Source organism: Bactrocera tryoni, chromosome 3 (genome assembly GCF_016617805.1).
Source record: "Bactrocera tryoni isolate S06 chromosome 3, CSIRO_BtryS06_freeze2, whole genome shotgun sequence".
In the NCBI taxonomy this organism is placed as follows: domain Eukaryota; kingdom Metazoa; phylum Arthropoda; class Insecta; order Diptera; family Tephritidae; genus Bactrocera; species Bactrocera tryoni.
This window is the reverse complement of record NC_052501.1, coordinates 61,460,835-61,487,184: the sequence shown is the minus strand read 5'-3', so window position 1 is coordinate 61,487,184 and position 26,350 is coordinate 61,460,835. Positions and strand designations below refer to the sequence as shown.

At 37.2% G+C, this 26,350-nt stretch overlaps 1 protein-coding gene across 6 annotated transcripts in view; it reads left to right on the top strand.

The window, feature by feature from the left end:
* Nucleotides 1–1,474: 1,474 nt before the first annotated feature.
* Nucleotides 1,475–26,350, top strand: part of LOC120770074 (mucin-19) — a 387,036-nt gene continuing 362,160 nt past the window's right edge. For all 6 annotated transcript variants that reach the window (XM_040097213.1, XM_040097207.1, XM_040097212.1 and 3 more), the window contains exon 1: nucleotides 1,475–1,504. The gene's annotated coding sequence lies outside the window, so the exon portion shown is untranslated. The remainder of the gene's footprint in view (nucleotides 1,505–26,350) is intronic.

The window sequence follows — 26,350 nt, the reverse complement described above, 5'->3', positions numbered from 1 at the left end:
AGGATAACTTCCAGAGTCATTGTTGATGTTCATAATTCACAATCAGGCACGTTGCACCTGTTCCAGGTGATTAATGCGGCACGTTTTTGATAATGCAATCCACCACATCACTGAATCAAGAGACTATGTCTGATCAAAAATCCCTCTTTGACGCAATGGTTCTTCTGCAGGAGTTCTGAATTCGAAGGGCTTTGGAAGCCCTGCTCTTAACATGCTCTTTCCAAATCAGTTTTTTTCAACGATAACTCCGAGATATTTATATATGACAGAGCGAGAATTTGCCCTATAAAAATAAATTAACATTTTTTAATTTTAACATTTAAATTATTTTCCAAAATTTAAATTAGTTTTATGATTTTTTACTTATTTGCTATACTTAATAAAACGGCATCGCACAATTTTGCGATTTTGTAATTTTCCTATTTTCAAACAAATTTCGACTCAAAATAGCAAAAGGAAATATTTTTTGTGCAATCACTACAGCTCTAACGCCAATTAAACGCTTTCGGCTGCCATTGCCAAAATTCTGGTTCACGTCCTTGTGTGCCAAAAACCAATTGCAGCCCCAGAAACAAATACTTTGCACGGTCAAGTATGCCAAATTCGTGAAATTTTCAAACATTATGTCTCACATTCACGTTCACCGTTACTTTTAATTATAATCAGTTTACTAATCAGCACAAAAGTATGCTACAAAAAGTATTTAAATATGTGAAATTGGGTCACCGAGAGAAAGCGATAAATTTTGTGGCCAAAAATAATGTTGTTTACACAAAATAGCGCATTGATAGCCAAAGAGTGGCGATGACTGCCAGGCACTTTAATTAGGAAACTAGTTCAAGGTTTATGTGGGCGAATTAAAGTAAAACGATAAATGCGGGGACTTTAAGAAAAAAATCTAGGGTAAAAATGCATTTGTATTGCATTGAATGTATTTTTGTAGGTATTTTTCTCTAACTGAATTATACCTGACAGTCACTTTCATAAGCATTCGGTTGTTGTTTGCAATTCCATGGGTCACTGTCCAATTATAAATTTTATGATAAAAGAATTTAATATTTTTTTAAATTTTTATGTAACTTTTTATCCGCACCAAAATGGAGTTGAAATTTTGGTCCTAAAAAATATCACTATTGTTTTTTATTAACTAAGGACCCAAATGCATACAATTTCTACTTACTTGTGGACTTTTATCCCAAACCTTCTTAAAAGTGATATAAAGTGGAAGTTACTAAAAAACCGAAATGTTTTATCTGGTAAAAAGATTTCTTGAAGTTTTACAAACTCATATTTTGTATGCCTTCTTCAGAACCCAAAGCTAACTTTTAGCAAGTCTCTAATAATTATATCGCCTACCTGTTTTTTATTGATTACATCCAACTAATAATAATTTAATTATGATTAAGAAATAATTTGAAGTAACAAAAGACATTCACAAGTTTTTAATATGTTCATATCTATTTTGTTTAATTTCAGAACCGCGACAACTATAACTTCGAAGAAGGTAAGTCCTTCTAATTAGATATATACTATATATTATCTATTAAAAATTAATAAAATTTTATTTGATTTTTGCTTCGATCTTCGATCTTTCCCAGCTACAGAATGCGCCAACTTTTATAATCGCGCTCTTTAAAGCGTTAAAAGTTCTACTCTTAATAATTTCAGCATTTGCTTAGCGAATTAAAACGCCTAGCGATTACTTTCCATCTTGATCATTTGCAAAATATTTTAAACTTTTTTTACTAAATGAGTTTATCCCTTAGCTTGTTTGTTTAAAGCTCAAAATGACCTATAAACGTATCGTTTAAGGATTAAAAGATCTGTCTTCTATTATATCGTTTTTCACTTTGTGAATGTAAGCACTTACGAATTCTTTTTAGACTTTATATCTATCATTGTTGATGGATTATTTGAGGAAAATTTTTTAGGAATAATTTTAATCATTGACTTCACTGCCAAAACTACTTTTTGGAGGTCTCTTAAATAAATTGTCAAAGAGACAAGTATAGCGATGTGATTTTTTTTATTTTATATCAAAACGTGTATCGCTTTCAAGTCCAACATAATATAACTGCACCGGTTTAAAAAGCAGAAAGCACAATTGACAGTGTTGTGTGTTGTGTGGAGCAGCAGACGAGGAATGGGTTGACATGTTGGCGTCTCGAAACTTCGCGAAATCACGCAATGTCTGCCAAATATTTTATAAAGCTGACAAACGTAAATATACATAAATAGATATTAGGTTGAGTCAAAAAATGAATATATTTTTTCGCTCGGCATTTTGAAAACTAGGTGCTTAGACGCCTCTAAGAAAGTCTCTCCAGGCATGAGGAGTTTACCTTAAAACATTAATCGTTAACATTTCTTAAACGGTTAAGTTTACGGTGAAATCGCACGTTTTTCTTTTTATAGAGCATACAATTTTTGGAAAAATCGAAGATCTGACATATTTTTTTAAAGCAAGATTTGAACTTTCTTATCTGATAATAAGCAAAAAGTATAAATGTAAGGCGGTGGAGCTTACCGTTACTAGAAAAGTCTCCCACATGAAGAGACATTTTTAGATGTGTCTAAGAATTTATGTATTTCTCTGAGTACTAAGCAAATTGTTATTTTTACCCACCCTAATAAACACATTCATATATATGTGCTTTTGCTTAAGAAGACACACTCTTACTTGCTTGTAAGCATATTTTCTTATTAGAAAGGCTTGTGCTGTAATAATATGTGCGTATGTGTCGAAACAGGACATGCACGGCGTCACAGCCGCCGACTGAGCATGTGAGTTAGACGCTGTTCCGCCTTGCTTCTAGCTTGTCAGAGCAGCAGCAATATGAGGCGCCAGCTTGGCTGCCAGTTTGACTGAGTACGAAAAAGTTGAACACCAAAAATCTTCCCGCTAAAGGTAAGGTTTGGGAAGCAGATTTTGTAAGGTGGCGGCTAGAAAAGATTGAGTTGAAAATATTTTCTGTTTTAGATATGATGTTAATCAGCTTGAATGTGCTGTGAATGAATTTATATTATGGTTATTTTGATATTGATATGAAGTTTTTGAAATTCATTCAAATACTGTGAATCTTCCTCTAGAGTATGCACTTTGGAGTTCGTAACTCTTGTGGTACTTGTAGATAAATCATTCCGGAGCATAGATCTTATATCACGCAAATATCGTTAGGTTCACAAGCTCGCTGATAAAATAATATCTAGGTATCAATTTTAGACTGAATACAATCAAATTTCATTGCATTTATCGAACCATTCTCAGAAGTGTTAAGCTGAGAGATTGAACATCATTTTTAGCTTTGTTATGCCTATATTTGGGTGTTGAAGACTTTAGAGAAAAGTTAGTTTTTCCTTTACTAACTACAGGGATCTATTTTCAATACGCTTATATTAACGAGAAAGTTAAACGAGGTACAATAGTTTCTATACCTCATAAGAGTGCGTTGGAAATATCAGTCATCAAACCATATTGAATGAAGGAAAACCAAATCATTCTCAATACTCTGCCTTTTAGTCTAAGACAGTAACTCTCTCTCTCTCTCTTTCTGAAAGATTTTGCATTAATCCAATTAAACATTTTACTTGAACGAAAACGAACCTAATTCTAATGAATTATTTAGTACTAAGACTTTTTAATTTTGATTTTGCGTGAAAACACATTCGCCGAAATATTTGTTTCTAGGTTGATCTGACTGTGCCAAATGTCACATCAAAATAATCATTATTATTTAGTATAGGTTTGTCTTTCAGAAGTACATAAAGTGCCTTCGATGATATTTACGATGAGAATTCAGAATGATAGAAAAGGACTTCGGTGATAATTTTTTGTCGCGGGAAAGTGTTTTTGATCGGTACAAATTTTTCAAAGAACGAGGAATCACGTCCAAGAAGGCAATCAACAGCAACTGATGAACAACAAGTCAGTAAAATAAAGGAATTGGTGCTTGAGAATGGACTATTAAGAGTCAGAGAACTAACTGGCATATCCAACATGGAATATCGGAAGGATCAGTGAAAACCATTTTGAAATATCATTTGACCCTAAGAAAAGTGAAAGCACGATTGGTTTCAAAATCACAAAACATTTTCGTCGTCCGACTAATAGGATGTCATGAAAGGTATTAATTTTGGGCCTTAGTCTTTGTCTGAAGATAGACGAAGAGTGGGCGAATTTCCAATATTACAGAGTGCGATGAGTTTTTGTGTTACTATAATGGATATCCTCTTTTTCGGCATAAACAAAAACTACGAAGCAAACAAACAAAAACTTGAATCTGAAAAAAGTTTTCGCAGCGCATTCTCAACTGCTAAATTTTGCACAATGAAATCTTAAGCGCTCCCTGGGGCACATAATTCAAGGTAACGTGCCACATCACTTGCAGCGGCCGCCGTTAGAGCAACATACATACCAACTAAAACTTGGGTGGCATGTAGAGACAGTGGTAAACCCACAAAGCGCAGAAGGGAAACACGCCAACCCTTACTAAATTTCGAATTTCTGCACATCTCTGCTTACGTTAGCCCTTCTAGATTGTTCCACTATCAGTATTTACCTGAATGTGGCGCTCCTTTTAGCAGATGGTAGAGGGGCGAATTTGAAGAAAAAAATATTACATATAAAAGTCGTAACTCTTGTTCTCATCCTTTTGCATTCATTGCTCGTTCTGGGGTGTGCAATTTGCCGATACAGCGCTAAAGTTTCAAAGTTGCCAACGTCGATTGAACTGAGCGAAACAAACACACCTTGATTTTCATATGTGTGCCGCCACAGAATTACACACAATTCAAGTGAACTGGTAAGCGTTTTCACATTAAACTCCCCGACCGATGCTAGAAACTCAACAGTGAGTGATACACCGCCTAGTTCTTCGGCATCTTTCCTTATGCCCTCATAACGAACAATAAACTTTTTATAATACCACGAGGGTTATTTGTGTAATCAGTGAGAGAAAATGGGGGAAGAGCCAACAGAATTCCACTAGAAAAGGGGAATACTGAACTGTAACCCGGATGTGTTCTTGAGTCGCTTCTTAACTATGGTTGGTGTAAAGGACCACTATAGAAGTTGAAAGATCAGAAAGTCTAACCGAAGACACTTAACCACAGTTATATCCTGCCAAGGATTGTTCAAAAGATATCAGATTTATCTAATTTATATGTACCCAGATGTAAAGCACATCCAGTTAAAGATTGGCGGAAACCATATGTCCAACAAGACACTGGGGATAGTTCTTCGAGAAATTATTCTCAACGACGGCTTTGTGGATGAACTAAAGAACTTAATGTGAACTGATTCGAATCGGAAATCAGATCACGACTAAGACCGGATTTACATTTTTATGTTGAACTCTAATTCTATATATTCCCCAGACTTAGTTCCACACCTATTTTAAACGAATATAGACGCGAAGAAGGAGCTATTTGAAATAATAAGTCATCGCAGCTTCACTGATCCACCCAACTGTCCTTTTATAGTTTATGACGCCTCCTACCCTTGCCATGATATCACGCGCACTCTTCATAAACTCACCTCATCGACGCTTTGTTTTGCAATGTTTTTCAATGTTCATTGGTTTCGTCGATTGGCAAATTTGACCGGAAGTTGAAATTATATCCGTACACCCACATACACACAAGAAAGTTTGTGTAAATAATATGGTGCATGTTGCTATCAGCATTCGGTCATATTTATTAGAGTGCACGTGCATTCAACTGAATCTATACAGGGTGCTTAATAGATTGCTTGAATATACATGGCTATGAAAGACTAGAGAAATTTTCTGGTTAATTTAAGATTCTGTCTAACGGAAGAGAAAAATAAGATCTCTGGTTTAGATCTCTATTCACTTCCGTGAAACCACTCCGCTTTGTCGAAAGAGCAAGAGTTTTCTGACCCAATTCAAGAGACCCCACTTTATAAAGCCAAAATCTTCTTAAATACCCGAGTACTTCAGGAAAGTGGATGAAGTAAAGCCCTTCGCAACATGAAACACAAAAGATCGGTAAACAGACGAGATGTCGGACACTATCAATTTGAATGTAGCCTGGAGCACAATGAAATTTAAATATTTGCCTTATATGGACTATTTGATAGATAGAGAGTTAGAATTTCTCTCGTCCTTTAACTGAGCTCCTGAAAGCCATGATCACTCTGATGCATAATTCACTAGTGGCAGCTTTTTCTCTGCTCACATAATGGCGAGGAAGATGTGGATGGGGAGAAGTCGCTTGATATGAGGCGCAGTAAGACCGTAGGTAAGGGGAAAAGATTGTAGGGGGCGTTTTCTATAAGGAGCTTTCCTTCAGTGATTTTCAGGCAAAAGTGGCTATCAAAGTAACGACAGATATACTGCTGGGATGCGCAGCCTCTTTCAGAAAGCCTTCATTCCCTCTGACAGCAGAGCGGCAATACTAGCGCTGAGTATGCTAACTGTGCCCTTGTCCCACTCGGAGTGGAACAGAGTTGAAGCTACATTGGCATCTTGCGTTCTAGCACTGGACCAATGAACCTCGCATACACTTAACAGGCGCTGCTTGACAGACAGCTCCAGTGCGATTACGAGATACTTTTGGTCTAGAACAGAGCGTAGGAGATCTAGTGAACTAATTTCCCTAAGCAAAGTTCATCTTGGCGCCATTGTAGGAGTTCTTATTGAACACTTCATAATGCATTCATGTGGTAAGTCTGAAAATCTTGTCTGAAGCGATTTTGAGTTGTATTTAGAAGGCGAAATGGATACATCCAGACGCTTACTCCTCCATTGTTTATTCCCTCCTCCATTGACTTTGCACGACTGAGGCTGAAACATCTCACTCGCCTTGCCTTCAGCGGACCAGAAGCAAAAACTTACATTGGCCGACGCAATACATTTGTGATAGGCTTTGAAAGAGCTTTGACTTTGCCGATTTGTAATAGAGTTTTTAGGTTCCATTACAGACCAGTGTTCTAAGTTGTTGAAGTGAGATTCATCTTTTGGTCGACCTCTTAACCTAACCTAACCTATTCAGTGAAATTCACCTCGTTGAAAAAGTTAAAAATTATATGTAAAAAGGAAAGAAGACTATAATTGGATTGTCACGGCCACCATAATATAGTGGATTAAGGTGTGAATTGCATTTACTATTAAATTTATAATTTGCTTTTAGATAACTTAAAGTTTGTGGAACCATCCACGGACACAACATATGAGAAAAAAGGTTCCTGATTATATAATACACTTAATACCCTGTATACATATTTTCATATAACGCGTACCTGGTATAGTTACTTAGTGCAAATATGAGCGCAAATTGTATTGTGTTGTATTAACTCATGTTCTCTCCTCACTTTTCTGCCTCTTCAACTTCGTTCCTTACTTTTGCAACTACACGGTTCATATGCTATCCGCTTACCGCTGCCAATTTGTCTTCACCTCTTTCTAATTCCTAACTGTTTGTTCAGTTTGGACTAACTATTCTTTCAACCAACCGCTCGCGCGCACTTCTGCACTATTTTAGTGCGACTCCACAACCGTCCGCAGTCCTCCGACTTCGCTTCGCTTGTTGCCCGATGCGTTCAATTACCCAACCAGTCAATCGGACCGCTCGCGTCCCGCGCTGCTCGTCGTACAATTCATAACAATTCATTGCGAATTCTCAGCGCTTCGCCACTCGCCATCTAGCTTGCCGGCTGTCCGCCGACCCCGCTGTTGCGCGCATCCGTGTTTGTTCGATGAAATGAACCGTTCACCGAAAAACAAACACAAATTCAATTGAATTTCTCTCTGGGGAATACTCAAGGATATACTATGTATACTTATATATAGTAGTTCTTATATGGCATGTGGCATTGCTGCAGCCAACAATGTGTACGCCACTGTGGCGCCACCACATATCGACAATTGAACAAATTTTCGCAAACGAAAACGAGAATGAAAATCAAAATGTTATGAAATGAGCAGGCAAATAAATATAACGGGCGGTCGGAGGAGGGTCAGTGGCGGGTTGTGAGCGCTAAGCGGGAAGGTCAAATTTACTATTGGCTGAGTAAGTTTTGCGCTCAACGCCGCTAGGAGTTCAGCTAGTTTGATGGCGCCGTGGCAGCTTCATCAAGAGGTCAAATACTATGATTGCACAACCAGTATGTGGACAGTCAATACCTAAATATATACGTTATATGTATATACATACGTTCATCTAGCAGTGTAGCTTTAATCCCGAACGCGCTGTCAGCCCTGCCTCTTCCCTCGCTCACACACTCGCCTGGCGCTTGCTGCACCATTGCACTTTTCCGTTTGCGCTTATTGCTTTCGTCCAACTTCGGCTCACTGATTGGTTTTCTCCCATCGCAAAGAGTACAGAGTTTTTTTCAATCATACGTACCAAAAGTTTGCATTTTGTTGTTGTTACTATGTTTAAGTTTTTGTTGTGGCAAGACTCTTGTGAATTTTAAGAAAATTAAAAATACGTAGCGAAGATTTTCTTCAACAACTTTTGGCTGATTAGAAACAAAACACACAGATCAACTTCTCGGATTGAAGAAGGGAAGTGAGCGTGCTGACAAAGTGAGTAGAGCGTAAGTCCTGGCTATAAACACTAAATGAATCAAAATAAATGTTTGTGAAAAAGAAAATCAATTTTAATTTTGTTAGTAGCAATTGCAGTCAAGTTGTGTCTTGCTTTACTTGAGAGTTCCAGAAGCTTCTGTGTTTACAATGCCCAAAGTTTAAATGTGCTAATAAGGTTTGAATATTCGGTACGAATATTTCAAAATAGCCATCTTCGATTCGCCACTTCAAACCACACGCTAAGTCGAAAACAGGAAAAACGTCGAAAGAAATGACGTAGATTTTATTATTCTAAACTGAATGAAACATTTTTTCTTTGTCACTTACCAAACTTTCAGGCTTCGCTGTGGTTGTGCCAGTTTATGGGATTTATACCAGTTTGATGTCTTACTGCAAGGTGGTAAGGCGAGCTTATCTTTGCTCACGCCAGTTTGCGGGATTTATACTAGTTCGTATTTCGGTTGACCACTCTCCAAAGCCTAGTGAATCGAAAATTGCTATCACATTCTGGGTATCTCATGAATTATGTAGATGTTTTATGTCCACTTGCCACTAGGCAAGACAAGTGTTCGAGATCACAGTTTCGGCTAACATCAACACTTTTTTTCAAAAGCAGTAACCTTTTGGTTGTCTTTTATAGAATCTATTAAAAAATTGTAAGAAGAGGCTCTATCGTTGCAATCAAGAGCTTCTTTAATTCAATACACCCCCAACGTTTTGCACCAACGCTGTTAAATAAACACTGAAATTATGAATGGGTCATAAGTTGCCCGAGAAAGTCAGGACTTCTTCTGACTAAGCAATAGCTTTAATTACAGTGGTCTAGCTTTTATTGTTTTAAATAGTTTTCATATGTGACTATACATAACTGACGAGAAATTACACTTTTTGTTGATTAAGTTACTCTTTCTGTCGAGAGCTCTCCATCAACTCTAGTTTGGGACTGATCTGACCGCTGTGACGCCTTTCAAGCAGAGGTGGTTGCCATCAAGGTAGCAGCAGACGGACTGCTCCGAAGAGCAGCTTCCATTAGAAAGGTGTTCATACACTCCGCTTTGAGCTAGCGGACTGGGCACGCAAAACTAGTAAAGGAGTGGATGACCTCAGCTTCAAGAGCAAGCAGGTTGCAAGCTTTTTCACATACACAGGTCATAGCAAAATCGTCGGAAACTGCAAAGCTGTTGAGTTTACTATGGGGAGCCGATTGGAAGTCGGTTTTTCGATGTTTCTTGCGTTCTGGCGTGGGATTTTTGCACCATAAGTGAGTTCAGCAAGCACTGGTCGACAATCAGAACTTGTGCGACCACGCAATCCTATTAGCCCAGAATTAACCGTATTACTGGCTCTTAATAATGTCAATCTCTCTGCAATTGTGAGTGTTCTTACTGGACATCATACAACAGGTTCACACGCGGTGCGAATAAGTATTCTGTGGAATGCTCTTTGCTGAAACTGTCCCGCAGAAGGCCGCGAACCTAGCGAAGTTGCTGCTATTAATATTAACCGTTTTAATAAAAGTCTGGTAAGCTCCGAATGCTTCGTTGATCTATACGGATCTAGTGATTCACTTTTCATAGTTTATAGGTAAGACAAAGGACGAGTATCTGTCCAAGCGAGTTTCACCAATTTTCGATCAACCCAACAACCTAACCTAATCTTTTAGAATTTAAGCCTGTGTACATACGGCCCCACGCTAAGATATTTGAAGCCCCTAAGTGGAAGGCAGGTTTTTAAAATCAGTATCAGAAATGGAAATAGGGTCTTTCGGCATAATGTGCGCTTCATATGGAAATTTGAGTACCAGGTTTGGTAGAACTTAAAAACTTACCGAAAAATTAGTGTCCATCTCTAAAATATTTTCAGTCAATTCTCTACAAGCTCTTCCACCTATTTGCATGCAATCGGTTTTCCCTCTGACACAGTTGTAATTTAACGGTAACTGTCAGTTGGTACATAAAAATATTTTACAAACATATTTATTACATCCGCATAATTCAGTGTCTCTGTCCGTTTGCTATTCCTAGTGTCCACACTTGGTTGCCTTATTTTCCTACTTTTGCATAAACTTTTACCGGTGTCCAGTCAGTTAGTGAAAAATTCATTGCTGGTTTATATTACTCTTGTTATTATGGCTTGCACCTCGGAGAATTTTGTTACTTTCCCAACTTTCAGCAGCAATTTCCCCAAGCGACACTGCAATTTAGAGAACAATATGTGTATTCTCATTGCTACAGTTTGTGGCATGTTAACTGGAGTTGCCGCATGGTCGAGTTTAAAGATTTATTTGTGGAAGGTGGCGATGATATTTGCATACGAAGGTGCTTTTGCCCTTTCAAGCATGATTGGCTGGAACGACGAAGCCCGTTGGGTATGGTGGGAGATAAGTTACAAAAGCTTTGAAAGTCCTCTATAGTCAGTATCATACCTTCAAACCACAGTAAAGTTCTATGAAACTTATTGGAGGCCACCGCTCCGAAACGACTTAATATTGTTAGAAACTACCGACTCTAATATGGAAGTAGAAGCGAATTTAATCAGCCAACAAAGACCACAGATTCTTTTAGTTTTTACTCCTTCTGCCCATTATATCAATTTAGTAACTTAAACTAGCTTATAAGGAATTAAATACGAGTGTTTCTGATTCGAATCTGGAGTTAGCATAGCATACCAATTAAGAAGCAACCGCTCCGTATCAGACCGAGCTAATAACACAGTGATTGGGTACTCAGGAACGCATAAATTATTAAAATTTCATCTTAAACTGACTCTTAAATCAAAGGCGCCGGCTAGTTAATTCACCTATAAATTTAGTGACCTCATAATAATGAAAGTAGGACAAGACGAACTTAGGTATAAACTTTCATTTAGATTGTATTATATTTGTAGGTAACCAAAGCCATGCTTACAAGTACCTTTCTAATTATTTAAAATTCTTGAATTATTTAAAATTCTTTAAAGGAAGATAGAGACTTAGAACAATCTTAGGAAAAGAGCTATCCCTTAAATGTGATGCAAAAGGTAATAAAAGCAACAAGAACACTTTGTATTGTACAGTGTGTGTCTTCTGTTAGTGGTTTTAGAGGAACACGTAATATTACGAGGCAGAAAATTCAATCGATGAACAATGAGAAGACTACTACTGACTGAAATTCTTTTTGACAGATTCGTTAATTGGGTTGGCCTCTGTTGAAGACAGGTTCTGGTCCTTCCGGTTAAGTGGGTGCTGCTTTTTCAGCTTATGGTTCGTTAAGTCTTGGATCAAAATGGATTCATCACGACTGTACGCTGACAGTTTTAAGCCGCTACTAGTATTCAAAGACCAATAAAAGTGTAAAAATATTGTCTGCTCTTGCTAAAGACAATGAAAAGTTCCTTAGGAGAACTGAGCTATAGTTTAGCTAAAATCTCGACTCATTACAGCTCTATGTTGCTGGAATTGAGGCGGATCTTATACGACCACTACAACCTTTGGTCGGCGATCTAACCCTTTTTGGATCGGTAAGTTTTAGGTTAAGTTTGTCATCTCGACTTGATAAATGCGCGGAACCTTTTAACGGGTTTGTTTTCAAGATGCACCATTCGAGCTGTTTTATAGAGGTATGTGGTATGGAAGACTATTATTTGATCTTTCATAGCCCTGTATGGCTGTATGGAAGACCATTATTTCATTTTTGGCCTGAAGCACTCTAGTGGTACGGCAGTTAGGAAAAAAATTGGGTATTTGTATTCTAAAAAAAAGGGTTTGTTTCTAAATGCTTAAATATGGTTTGAAAAAAAAGGGAGCGAGTGCTACTTGCCAGTAGAACACTGAGAATATTGAGCTGTCTTTTATTCGATAATTCAATCTCCCTGCTCTGTTCGTCGCATGAACTTGGTTGACGCTCACTACTTCTTTTGACTCTCACTTCTCCAATACGTGGACTGTCCCTCTCACTCTTTCTTTTACATCTCTTACTTTATATTTTTGGACAAATAGCAAGCGATATCCATGCCTTGCCATTTTCGCACACACCTGCTGTACGAATATGTGGAAGGAAGTGAACAAAGCACTCGCAATTGAGGCATATTTGCGCACTCTCACACATAACAATGCATTTTTTTCGCACGCTACTGCAAATGTATATATATGTGCGTGTGTTTGTTTGTGTAATTGCGATTTCTTCGTACTAGCATTTTGTTATTGTACTTTACACCTTCATTTGTGTTCACTGCGCCGCCTGCAGGAAGTGCAACTTTTTTGTTTGCAAAATGTGCCGCACATACAGATATATGTCGGTAGGTACATATATGGAAATATACGATTGTGAATGTATGTGTGTGGGGCCCGAAGAACTTTCTTGCACATATTTTATCGCCATAAAACCATCAGCCACTGCAGGCAACAGCCGAGTCGCAGCAATTTAACCGCCATCTCCTCACTCCAACGTTCAGCAGGTTGAGGATATGTCGCTGAGGTGAGCGTAACAATTCAAGCAAACGAACGAGGCGAAATGGGGCGTAAGGAAAAAAAGTTTGAAGATATACTGCTATTTGCTGGCATGAACAATATATATGTATATGTATGTACATATATGCAGAGTATGAGTATGTGTGCTGGCTTGCCTTCAGCGCCATCCTTGCATTTGCAGCTAGTTTTAGGCAAGACAACTAACTGCCTGCTCAAATTGCTCCTATAAAGTGGTGTATGCATGTATTTGAGCTGGAATTCTGCATAGTTTATTTTCTAAGCATCGCTGAGGCTTTAAATTCTGCGAGAATGCATTTCAGTATTGGAATTCAGCACATTAATTGGAAATTTAATTAAATTCATTAGGAGCCGCTCTCGCAGCGCTGTACCATCATTGTGATGTTAGATTGAGGTTATGTTCTTGTGAAAAAGTAAGTGAAAAGGGGTTAATCTGAATATATATATATTTTTTTTCCAACAAATATTTTACTTGACAACTCAATAACGGCTAAAATAGTTTCGTCTTCCAGAGAAGTTAGAACACTCTTACATAACAGACTTGTTACTTATATATATATGAATCCTTTCTCCTACTTTAGTTACATGAAAGAATGTTTCTTAAGCAACTAACACTAACTTACCAATGCTAATCAGTGCGATAGTCGAGACAGTAAAATGATCCGTACCCAGGGCAAGTTACTCTCTAGACCTGCTCGCGACCTCGTAAGTAAACGCTACTACTCAGCCCTTGGAACTGGTTTTCTCGTAATATGCTCGCATTCACTCCAGACTATTATTATCTCACGATCGCGTAAGTAACCACGATTAGATAGCGCTTTTTATACTCTCGCAACAAAGTTGCTAAGGAGAGTGTTATAGTTTTGTTCGCATAACGGCTGTTTGTAAGTCCTAAAACTAAAAGAGTCAGATATAGGGTTATATATACCAAAGTGGTCAGGGTGACGAGTATAGTTGAAATCCGGATGCCTATTCGCCCGTCCGTCTGTCCGTCCGTCCGTTCGTGCAAACTGTAACATGAGTAAAAACTGAGATATCATGATGAAACTTGGTACACCTATATCTTGGCTCCATAAGAAGGTTAAGTTTGAAGATGGGCAAATTCGGCTCACTGCCACGCCCACAAAATGGCGAAAACCGAAAACCTATAAAGTGTCATAACTAAGCCATAAATAAAGATATTAAAGTGAAATTTGGCACGGAGGATCGCATTAGGGAGTGGCATATTTGGACGTTGGAAAAGTGGGCGTGGCCCCGCCAACTACTAAGTTTTTTGTACATATCTCGGAAACTACTATAGCTATGTCAACCAAACTCTATAGAGTCGTTTCCTTCAGGCATTTCCATATACAGTTCAAAAATGGAAGAAATCGGATAATAACCACGCCCACCTCCCATACAATGCTTATGTTGAAAATCACTAAAAGTGCGTTAGCCGACTAACAAAAAACGACCGAAACACTAAATTTTACGGAAGAAATGGCAGAAGGAAGCTGCACCCAGGCTTTTTTTAAGAATTGAAAATGGGTGTGGCGTCGCCCACTTATGGACCAAAAACCATATCTCAGGAACTACTTATCTAATTAATTTTACAGCAAAATAAAAAAATATGTAAATGACGGATAATGAAATCTTGATTATCACTTTATCATGCGAGAGTATAAAATGTTCGGTGACACCCAAACTTAGCTCTTCCTTTCTTGTTAAGATTTGTTATCGTTGTAACAGAAAACATTCCTAAAATAACTTAGAGTAGTGGCGTCGAGTTGACAGTCCTTGCCCAGACAAATGTCTGAATTCGTTCCGGTTGCTTAGACCCAACTATCGTGGGAACGGACTTGGTAAGCTTTCGTGATATATGGTTCAACAGTTCGCTGCTATCGCAAAGTGGGATCTTGCAGTCGTTTGCTAAGTTCAAATGAACGATTAGTGAGCTTTTGATCATATAGATATAGATATACAGAGATATAGATATAGATATAGATATAGATATAGATATAGATATAGATATAGATATAGATATAGATATAGATATAGATATAGATATAGATATAGATATAGATATAGATATAGATATAGATATAGATATAGATATAGATATGAGATATAGATATAGATATGTGATATAGATATAGATATAGATATAGATATAGATATAGATATAGATATAGATATAGATATAGATATAGATATAGATATAGATATAGATATAGATATAGATACTAATACAATCGATCATTTGATCATTGAGTAATCTTTTGGTACTCATAATTGTCAATCGTTAGTCATGAATTATATTTATCTTTAATAATAAATTATTAGTTATGAATGATTGAGAATTATGACTTATTAATTATGGATTACGAATTCTTAATTATGAATAATGCATTACGACTTATAAATTATGATTTTCGAATAATTATTAGTTGGTTTTGAAATATAATTTACAAATTATGAATTATGCATTATGAATTAATGAATTGATGAATTAATTAAATTTTAAGGAAAACATTATTATTTATGAATTTTATATTATTAATTATAAGATATGAATATTGAACCAGGAAATTTTAATTATGAATTAATAACGGTGTATGGTGAATTATGAACTCGTGGGTAAATTACGAATATTTCTTAGATGCCTTTCGGTAGAGAGCTCTAGAAATTTTTGCCATTCGTACCATTCCAAACATTTCTGGGCACAATGTCAAGATTATATATGTTTACATATAAGTCATCACAAACGAAGACGCATCTGAATGCTCTTAATAATGACAGTCTTTCACTTTTAAGCAGCTTCCTGCCAGCTCACGACGATATTCATTAAATTGCCTTAAATTACAATTAACTTCTCTTTTTACCAGACGAGCGGAGTACACAATTAATTACGGAAATATGCTAAGTACAAAAGCAAATAAGCTAACCAGCACACTCACATACATATGCACATGTTCATAAGTCTATTTAAAAAGAAAGCATATTAATAAACAGGAAATAGGATATGGGCGATTATGAAAAGCGATAAAATGTACAATGCGAAAGTTTCCAAGCAAATATGCTGCGTGTGGTTGTGTTTAGTGCATGAAGAAAGCATGCATGTGTATGTGTACTATTTGCGGCGTGTGTGTGCAGAAAACTTTATCAATTAGAAAAATTAAAATCGTTTCGACATACAAGCACCCCAACAAAGCGCTACTTAATCATAAAAACATGCAGCAGCAAGGATAATAAACTCAAAGCAAACAACAGCAACAAAAACAACAACAAAAGTTAAAACAAGGCAATGGCTGAGGCTGAAACTAGCTAGAGAGTGGAGGGGTGTGGCAACTTGGAGTTTGAGACACAACTGACAGTTGAACTGTGTAAGAGCAGCAGCAGCAAGTTATGGAAAGTTCTATTTATATTTGTGTTTGTGCTACAAGCTTGTTTATCTACGCATACATGCATATGTATAAGCATGTGAGTATGTGCGCCACAGCGCCTGTTGGTAATGCAATACATTCGACTGCATGCGGTTCTAATGCTTGTTACTTGTCTATATGGCTTTGTGTCTGCAACTGTATGATGGCACACACGAATGCATACTTATATGCTTATATTTGTATAAGTGTGCGTGTTCACATGGCTTGCCTGTACAGTTGACAGCCACGTGACAGTTACAATGGCACAAAATCGGATTAACAAACTACAGCACGCGTACAAATACACAAACAAATATAAATATATATCTTTATATATACATATGTATGTACATATGCATATATACTCACACATACTCTCATAGAACTCTGTATTTGTTGGTATACAAATACTTTAGCAATTAGGCGAGGCGCTTAGTGTATAGCGAGCAACTTGGGAACAAAAGAATTCACCGACGCATTGAAGCATCCATTCACCTGCTAAGTACGCACATGCACAGACACACATACTCACACCCAATTAAAAGAAATTCATATTGTGATCTTGACAGTCACATGAGTTGGTAGTTAGGAGTATAAGGCAGCGTATGGTAAGCGTTTTGTATGGCAAAATGAGCAATGCCAGTCATAAATGAGAGCATTCAAAGCCAAATGCACATACACGCTCACACGGCCTCACGTGAAGATCTGGCTCCACAAATAATTCATTAATGTTCCTTAGTTGCAACAAGTTGTGCTCACATAAAATGGCTGGCTGAATAAGGTTCGGGCGGGATTCCTAGATCCCTGAGGGATGGTGAGCTAATTTATTCGTGACGGATCTCTTTGTTTCTCTATACTTCTACATAGAATATTTTTGAAACATGAATAATAAATTATGAATTATGATTTATAAATAATGACTTAAGAATTTCGTTGATTTTGGCTACACAGAAGCATTACACTTCACAGGGCACAGTATAAAAGAATCTTATCTTGATTTTGACCAATCAGTTTGTATGGCTGCTACATGCTACAGTCATCCGATTTAAATAATATGTTCACAGGTTAATGGTCCGACTTGGAAAATAATTTGTGGCGAATTTCGTGAATATATTTTATCAGATGAAACCGTTGCCGACGCAAGGACCACATTTGGACGGATCAGTTTATAAGAGAGTTATACGCTTTAGTTATCCGATTAAAACAATTAGATTGAAATTTTGTTCTGAGTAATAATTCTTGCCGAATTTCATGAAAATATGTTGTAAAAAAAAGGGGTCCATACAAGGACTTCAATTGGTTTAATCAGTTTGTATGGCAGCTCCATGCCATAATGATCCGATCTGAACAGTTTTTTCGGGGATTATGTCGTTGCTTTAAACAATAGCCTGTGGCGAGTTTCGTGAATATATCTTGCCAAATACAAAAGTTGTCTTTACAAGGACCACATTTTGACCGAACAGTTTGTATGTTCGCTATATCCTATAGTTGTACGATATCAGCGATTCCGATAAATGAGCAGCTCTTTGGGAGAAAATGACCTGTACGAAATATTTGACCAATATCTAAGAAACTGAGGGACTAGTTGGCGTTTACCACCCCGCTAATTTTCATACAAGCGTATATAGTAATTTATAAAGTCTTCGACGCTTCTTTCTGAGTGATGCAAGCTTCGTGGCTAACTTGACAAGTACCTTTGGCATTTTGAGAGTATAAAATTAGTATAAATTATGACTTACGAAATTTTCTTAGACCCCCTTCGGTGGGTAGGTCGGAGTGCTGCTTCGGGATCTAATAGAATCTTTTAATCCATCTATCCCGTTTCATGCTTGCGCTTAAGCCAATTTTTATGGGCAATCATTCAAGGTTAGATTCCGTATGGCTTCCAAGTATTTTGTGTGGAGTTAGCTGAGCTTTTACAGAGAAAGTGGGAAAAAGTTTTTGCAGCCACTATAAGCGCGTGCTCTCGAAATGGCAAGTCTCCCGTTATAGCAGCTGTAAGTCTGAAAATACTATTCCTAAACATATGTAATAAGTCCTCGGTTTTAGTCCTACATGTACATTTCAGCCATATCTGCTTCGTTATCTTGCGGTTGAGGATTTTTCATTTAAAAAGGCTTCTAATTTCGCTAATTCGTCTGCTTTTTCGTTACCAAAAATGTTCTTTTGGCTGGGGACCCAAATTAAGGATAAGTGCAGTTGACCCGCCAGTTGGCTCAAAGTCTTTCTGCAATTAATAGCTACGCTTGAATTAAAAGGTGGCGTCGATAAACCAATGATAAAGGAGAAGTTTGGTTCAAAAAACCCACTAACCACAGAGAAGTGTTGCAAGTATCTTTTGGTCATTATTACTAAAGAAGCGGTACTATATGTTAAACTCTATATGATTAAAAATATAAAGACACTCTTTGGGAATGGAGTCAAAAGCTTTACGCAGAATGCATGCCCCTTGATGGATTCCTAAATTCAATACAATTGCGAGCTTATAAGTTCACATCTGGCAGCCCTTCTACAGTTGCCAATAGAAGTTGAAGAACTGTGTCGTCTTAATTAAATAGAAGTTAGAATTGATTATTCATTCCATTTGAATGCGACTTATTCATACTTCGTTTTAGTTAATTAAATAGGAATTTCCCAAGCTCTTCACTTAAAATTTTCCAAAACGTAAGTCGGCTCAATAACTACACTTTAAAGGTTATCAATTTCAAATACTATACAAAGCACTATAATCACTTACACACACACACACTTATACATGCATATACGTGCATACACACACAAATCCAAGCATATTAGTGCGGCGGCGTATTCACACGCCTAAGCTCGTCACAATAACGCCAGCCAGCGCTGGCATGTGAGTTATTATCTCCGGTGACACGCCAAAAAGGATTTCTCATACCTTAGAACAACAACAATACAACAGCATTTGTATATATGTATATTCATGTATATGGCAGTAGGCACATTCGCTCACTCAAACAGACTTAAAGGTATATGTTGGGCTCCTTCTCGACTTGCTTGCTGCTCGAACTCACGGAGACTCCTTTCTTACTTCCTTAGCATTCCCTCGGTGCTTCTATATCACCCCGTAGGGTCCCTTGTCTGGCACTTCCTTTGATAGTCTCTATACATGTCTGCTTTATCTGTCAACTCATCGCTTAGCACACAAATAATAATAATAACAATAATACCCACTCGCTGATATGATTATAGTATTCTATTGTTGCCAAATAGCGCTGCCATACACACACTCGCAATTGCCTGCTTTATGAGTGCTCAACTGCCAGTTTCTCAGCAGGAAGCCAGGGCTTTTCAAGCTTCAGTATAGACTTCAATTGCTCTGAGCTTGCTGGGTATCACTTCAAAGCCTCTGTAAGTACTCAAGTTCTGCATTTTTGTTGTATTACCTGGGAATGGTCCACACATTTGATGTGCTTGTTGGTGTGTATGTGAGTTATGGTTTATTTGTTTGTATTTGTAAGTATGATTTGATTCCTAAAGCCGCAATTGCGCAGCTACTGAATACGACTTTGCCAAAATAACTTTGTTAAAACAATAAAATATTGAGAAATGACGACCGACATATATCGGAAACTTGTTTATATTTACATAAAAGATAGTCAGATATAGCTAATACGGTTTCAAAATATTATTCGCTGTGTGAATCGTCAAGTACTTTTTTGTCGAGTTTACGATAAGGAAATCCTATTTAATTAACTAAAGAAAATGGAAAACGGTTTCCGTAATCCCTTCTAGTTTGCAGCTGTGCAAATATTGTTACATGGCAAACTCATTTTTTAGCGCGTGCTCTCCAAACGGCCAGTGCCCCGTTATAGTAACTCTAAGTCTGAACAAACAATTCATGGACCTATGTAATAAATACTTGGTCCAATTTATGTCATTCCTGAATCATATTTAATTTGTTATCTTGCAGCTTGTTATTATTTTCCAGGTGCTTTGATCTACTTGCTCAAGCATCATCAGCATATAAAGTTCTATTTTGTCAATTTTGGTCGGCATTTTCGCTGTCGAAAATGTTCCATTAACCGGGAACCGTAATTTTGAACAAATGAAGTAGACCGGCCAGTGAGCTTAAAGCGCTTGAATTAATATGTGACTTCGATAGGGTCGCCTTTATATCCGTTTATTTCGATATGAAGCGACCGTAAAAGTCTTTCGAAAGAAGAAAGAAATTTAAGCTGCGGTTTCAAAAATTCGAAGCTTCCGTGTTATAAATTTTCGAAGTAAAGAAAATGAAGATTTGAAGCTTCATTTATCTCACAGTGACTTTTCTTCAAATTTCTCTCTAATTTACTTCTAATTTACTTGATTCTTTGACGTTGTAAGATTTGATATATGCGGTTTATTTACTGCTTGATCTCATAAGCCTTTGACGGTTTTCATATAACTACCAGCGACCAAAACTTAGTTCTTCAATCAGTCAATAAATGTAAGAAATCATTCTGATACCACTAGTCCACAGAATGGGATCACATAAATGACAATTTGACAACTTCATCCAGTCGAATTGATGGCATGACTGCGAATTATTCTTAGGTTAGGTTTGACATACTTCCATTGTGATTCCATAAAATAGAACTCCTGTCATTCGAACTTACAAGCCATCGAAACACCTTGCGACTAATAAAAATTTACTCCATTATCATTTTTGAAAGTGTGAGCTCCCAAGAGTTTGGGTCTTAAACTCGCAAACGTGAGACAACTTAGAAGGAGATGATTCCACCTCCCCTTCTTCTATACAGCTATTGCTGCTTGATGCCAGCAAGATTCTTAATTTTACAGCATGGACGACGATAGAAAAATGGCTCGTTAGAACCCCCACAACTAAGGAGAGGATAAAATTAAGACGATTATTTTTAGAACTCTCTTGTTTACCACATTATTCCTTGTGCAATAATTACATTAAGTCTACTTCCATACCTTATTCGGATGACCTCTCTTGTGCCACCCGATTGAGGGCTATGGCCTTTGGGCCATTCTAGGTGAATTCGGCACCTGTTCTCGCAGACTAATAACTTCTTGTTGTTTGGTGTCTCTTATTAATAGAGCTCAAACCCGGCATGTATGTATGTCATGTACTTCCAATTCAGAATTCCTATAAATATCTAAAATTATTTTATTTAGTGACTCACCTTCTACCTAGTTATCATATCGAAAGCTTTCTTGAATGCGAAGCTTGTTTGCTTGAACGACACAGGTCAGCTGAAAATTGTGGGTCGGTCGATAAGAGTATGGCATGTGCGCCGTGAATATCCACCGCTTTGTTGAATTTTAGCTTTTTGATAGCATCATCAACTCTTCCTCAGCTATCCTTGGATAGGTTAATATTAGTCTCTAAAGCTTTTATTAACTTTCTGTGATGGGCTTTTCCACAATAATCCTGCTCAGATGTAGATCAGTGCAGAAGACGAAAAAGTATTACATGTTCTACTAAACCGCAAGATAAGGTTTCTTCAAGAATAGTTATTTATAGTTTATATATGCAGTCCAAGAATAGATAATTAAGGGCGAAGCACTGTGAATATTATTATTATAATACATTTTGTTCTGGCACCTGTCTGTTTACATCAATCAGATTGTTTCCGTTAAATAGTGCACCCTGTTCATACGCCAATGACTGGTAAAGGGTGAAACGTGAAACTACTAATTTCAATTTACCCAATTGCCACGCCCCTGGTGATGCTAGGCGAGTACATAATATCTCTTAGGTACTTATGGGAGCACATAATATCTGCTATGTAGGTAATGCAAAACGTTTGAGCTACTTAGCTGACGCTCATCTACAATGTCATAGCGCTTAGATGATCGATCATGGTTAGGACTTATAGACTTTCTAATACATAAGATTAAATTTAAAAGCGATAGCCATAAAAATCCTTTCCTTCGCCTGTATTATATTATCTAAGTTACGATTCTGTCGATTTCCTAAACCATAGTTTCTGAGATATGGTTCTTGGTCCATAAGTGGGCGTCGCCACTCCCATTTTCAATTTTTGAAAAAAGCCTGGGTGCAGCTTCCTTCTGCCATTTCTTCTGTAAAACTTGGTGTTTCTGACGTTTTTTGTTAGTCGGTTAACGCACTTTTAGTGATTTTCAACATAACCTTTGTATGGGAGGTGGGCGTGGTTATTATCCGATTTCTTCCATTTTTGAACTGTATATGGAAATGCCTGAAGGAAACGACTTTATAGAGTTTGGTTGACATAGCTATAGTAGTTTCTGAGATATGAATAAGAAGCTTAGTAGGGGGCGGGGCCACGCCCACTTTTCCAAAAAAATTACTTCCAAATATGCCCCTCCCTAATCCGATCCTTTGTGCTAAATTTCACTTTAACATCTTTATTTATGGCTTAGTTATGACACTTTATAGGTTTTCGGTTTCCGCCATTTTGTGGGCGTGGCAGTGAGCCGATTTTGCCCATCTTCGAACTTAACCTTCTTATGGAGCCAAGAAATACGTGTACCAAGTTTCATCATGATATCTCAATTTTTACTCAAGTTACAGCTTGCACGGACGGACGGACGGACGGACAGACGGACGGACAGACGGACATCCGGATTTCAACTCTACTCGTCACCCTGATCACTTTGGTATATATAACCCTATATCTGACTCTTTTAGTTTTAGGACTTACAAACAACCGTTATGTGAACAAAACTATAATACTCTCCTTACCAACTTTGTTGCGAGAGTATAAATATTAAAAATTTCTATTTGATTAAGACTTGTTTAATTCTGGGACCTTCTGTTCAAAGAAAATTGCTTTAATACAAATTCCGATAGATATGCATATTTATTTGTAAAGTTGCCACATATTTATTCATACATATGTATAAATATGAGCGTGTGTCCGCCTTCTTTATTGCCTCATCAATTAACTACACGAATTGCAACAAGAATGCATTCACGGTAATTTATCAACACCATGTACGCCTCCTTACACGTTTGTGAGTATTTACCTACACATACAAAAATTCTTCCATATACATATTTATGTATGTATAGTATATGTGTGTTCACAGTAAATAAACTGGCGGTAGGAGCTTAATTAGTGCGGCAACGAGGCATGTAATTATTTAAATGAATTCAATTTCGTCATGGCAATGCAAATTTCAAAGGAAACAACAACAAAAAAATAGATAGCAAACCGATGCGACGGGATTACACATACTGACATACATTGAGTAGCCTATTGAAGTCCGAGTTGCATATATATTTCGACTTATATTTGATGTGTGTGTATGTGTGCAAACATTTATTTTTATGCGGCTGTAGAGATGAATATACTAGTATGTATGTATGTTTGTACATCATGCAAATAGTTCAGTCCCAAAGGAGCTAGCCTCTTTCCCATTCCTCACTATCTTTTTAAATTCTCCACACCTTTTACACTCACGCCCAATATTTCCTTCTATTTTGTTATACATTGGGGAGGGTATATTAAGTTTGCCCCAGAAAGAAATGTCGTAGTCCATACAAAGTACATATGTACATACTTATGTGCACGATTAACACGATAAGCGGATTTAGCTATATCCTTCAGCCGGTAAATTAGCGAACAAGTCCATCAGTTTTCGTGATATCGATCTGGAATTTTTCTCTCATTCTTTCCTTCTCATCAAGCTGCTCATTTGTCGAAGACGCCGGTATTGGGCTACTATAGCATATGGCTGGCATACAAACTGAGCGATCGGAATCAAGTGCTTGTATAGAAAACTTTTCCAGTTAACGAGATATCTTCACGAAATTTGGTAGGAGTTATTTTCTAAGGCAGCGATACAGTCCTGGAAAAAATTGTTCAGATCGCTTCACTAGAGCATATTACTCACATACAAATTGATCGATCAAACTCCAGTCGTTATGTGAAAAACTTTTATATCGACGAGATATCTTCATGAAGTTCGACATGGATTATTGTCCAAAGTAGCAATGCTATCTCCAAAGACATTGTTCGTATCGGATTTCTCTATCAGATTACTGTTCAAGTTCTTGTTTGGAAAGTTTATTATTTGACAAGATATCTTAACGAAATTTAGCATAGATTATTGTCGAAGGTCGCGGAGGATTTTTGAGATAAGACCACTGTGTCATTTAGCTACCATACGAACTGCATGAACTCAATCAAGTTTGAGATATTCTCTAATGATCTTAATTCAATTTGACTTCGTTATATCAAATAACGAGGCTTGAAAGAACTAGCAACACGTTCTCCTTTAAATGCAAACTGTGACGTGACGTTCTCAGATTTAGTTTCACATACAGGTCTTATAAGAAATAGACCTATGTGTGGTATTATAGCTTTGCTAAACATTTTTTTTCTTTCACTTTACTTTCAACGCTTTCCTTATACCGCCTTTAATTACTTGCTTTGATATCGCCATGCACATATCATACTTCCGCTCATCCTTACCTTGCCTTGCCTTTGTGCTATCCGTTCTCCGCTCGCGCCTGCATCCATCCCAGTGACAAATGTGTTTCGCTTCAATCTGATTGCATTTGCCAAATGCCGATTAACTACTTGATGTTGAATATTATTGCATATGTGCTTTCTTTGTTGTTATTGTGATTGTAGTTACATGCTTCATGCTGCACTTGCGGGGTTTGCGAGGGTGTGGGTGGTGCTTGTAACTTGTACCTCTGTTGTCTGTGTAATTGCCATTCGCATTGTTGTTGCAATGCATGTAATTAACAAATTTGCCAAATGACTAAGTGTGAATGTATGTATGTATGTGTGAGTAGTTGGATATGGATCTGTACGGATGTGTGTTTGCATTTCTGCCTTATTAGAGTTTCATGTTCGCCTGATTTGCTTGGCTCATTTGTGGATGAAATTTAAGAGCATAAATACTTGTACACACACCTGCTCAATATAGCCCATGTATAGTATATATCTAAATCTTTTCGAAGACAAGAGGTACTTTTAAAGAGTTGCTTAATGTAAGGACAAATTGACAGCAAGTTTAACTTAGTCGTTGTACAACATTTCTTATAAGAATGCTATAGGGAGCTCCTTATCTGATTATCAAATTCATCTTACTCTTTATAGAAGCTGAGCCAAGGCTTCACTTTCCATTTGATAAGATGAGTTTTCGAGAAGCCATCAATTTGGCAAGTGCCATGAGAGAATTTTTTTCTGAAAGAAAAACATAGAGGTCTTCGAAGTGAAATTGAAAAGAAACTTATTCTATAATTTGGTTTTTCGGTTTTGTTTTGACTGGGAATCGAATCAAAGCGTCAGTAGAAATTTTTCATAAATAAGGTAGCGTTTGGGATCTAGGCTAGTCGAGGTATTATGGCTTATCACTTGATCGTTTACAGAGCGGTCTATTGCGATATCCGAAACACTTGAGTGGCCTCGAGGCTGTCATAAATGAGGAGTCAAATTTCAATTATAGCAATTGCACCTGATTGGCAGAGCCTATTAGTTATAAGACATTCCAAGCTTAGTCTTTATTAGACAGTATGAAACTTTATTCAAAACAGCCTTCTTCCAAAAAACTTCGATAATTGACATCCAATAAAATGTTGGTCCGACCGCTTCGTAGTTTATCAGATTATAAGAATCCCAATTGGGATCTAAGTTCCTATCACATCACAAATTAAATCCATTTCTTTTCTAACTATATTCTATTTTTAGTCAAACAGTCGTTCGCCAATCATTACCTAGCCCAATTTCCTCCCATCAAGGGTTCAGCAACCCGTCCAATATTTTTCGCAACTCGAATGACAGGTTAATTTTTGGCTTTCTTTCAAGGCCTAGTGAATTGGCTTCCCGATTATTACATACAAAATTTTCAACTATTAAACATAGCTCTCATTTATGTTACCGCCATGTAACACTTCTGCTCTAATAAAATTCATGTTCAATATCAGTACCTTGTCCATAATCTTTTGTCCTTGAGTATATCCT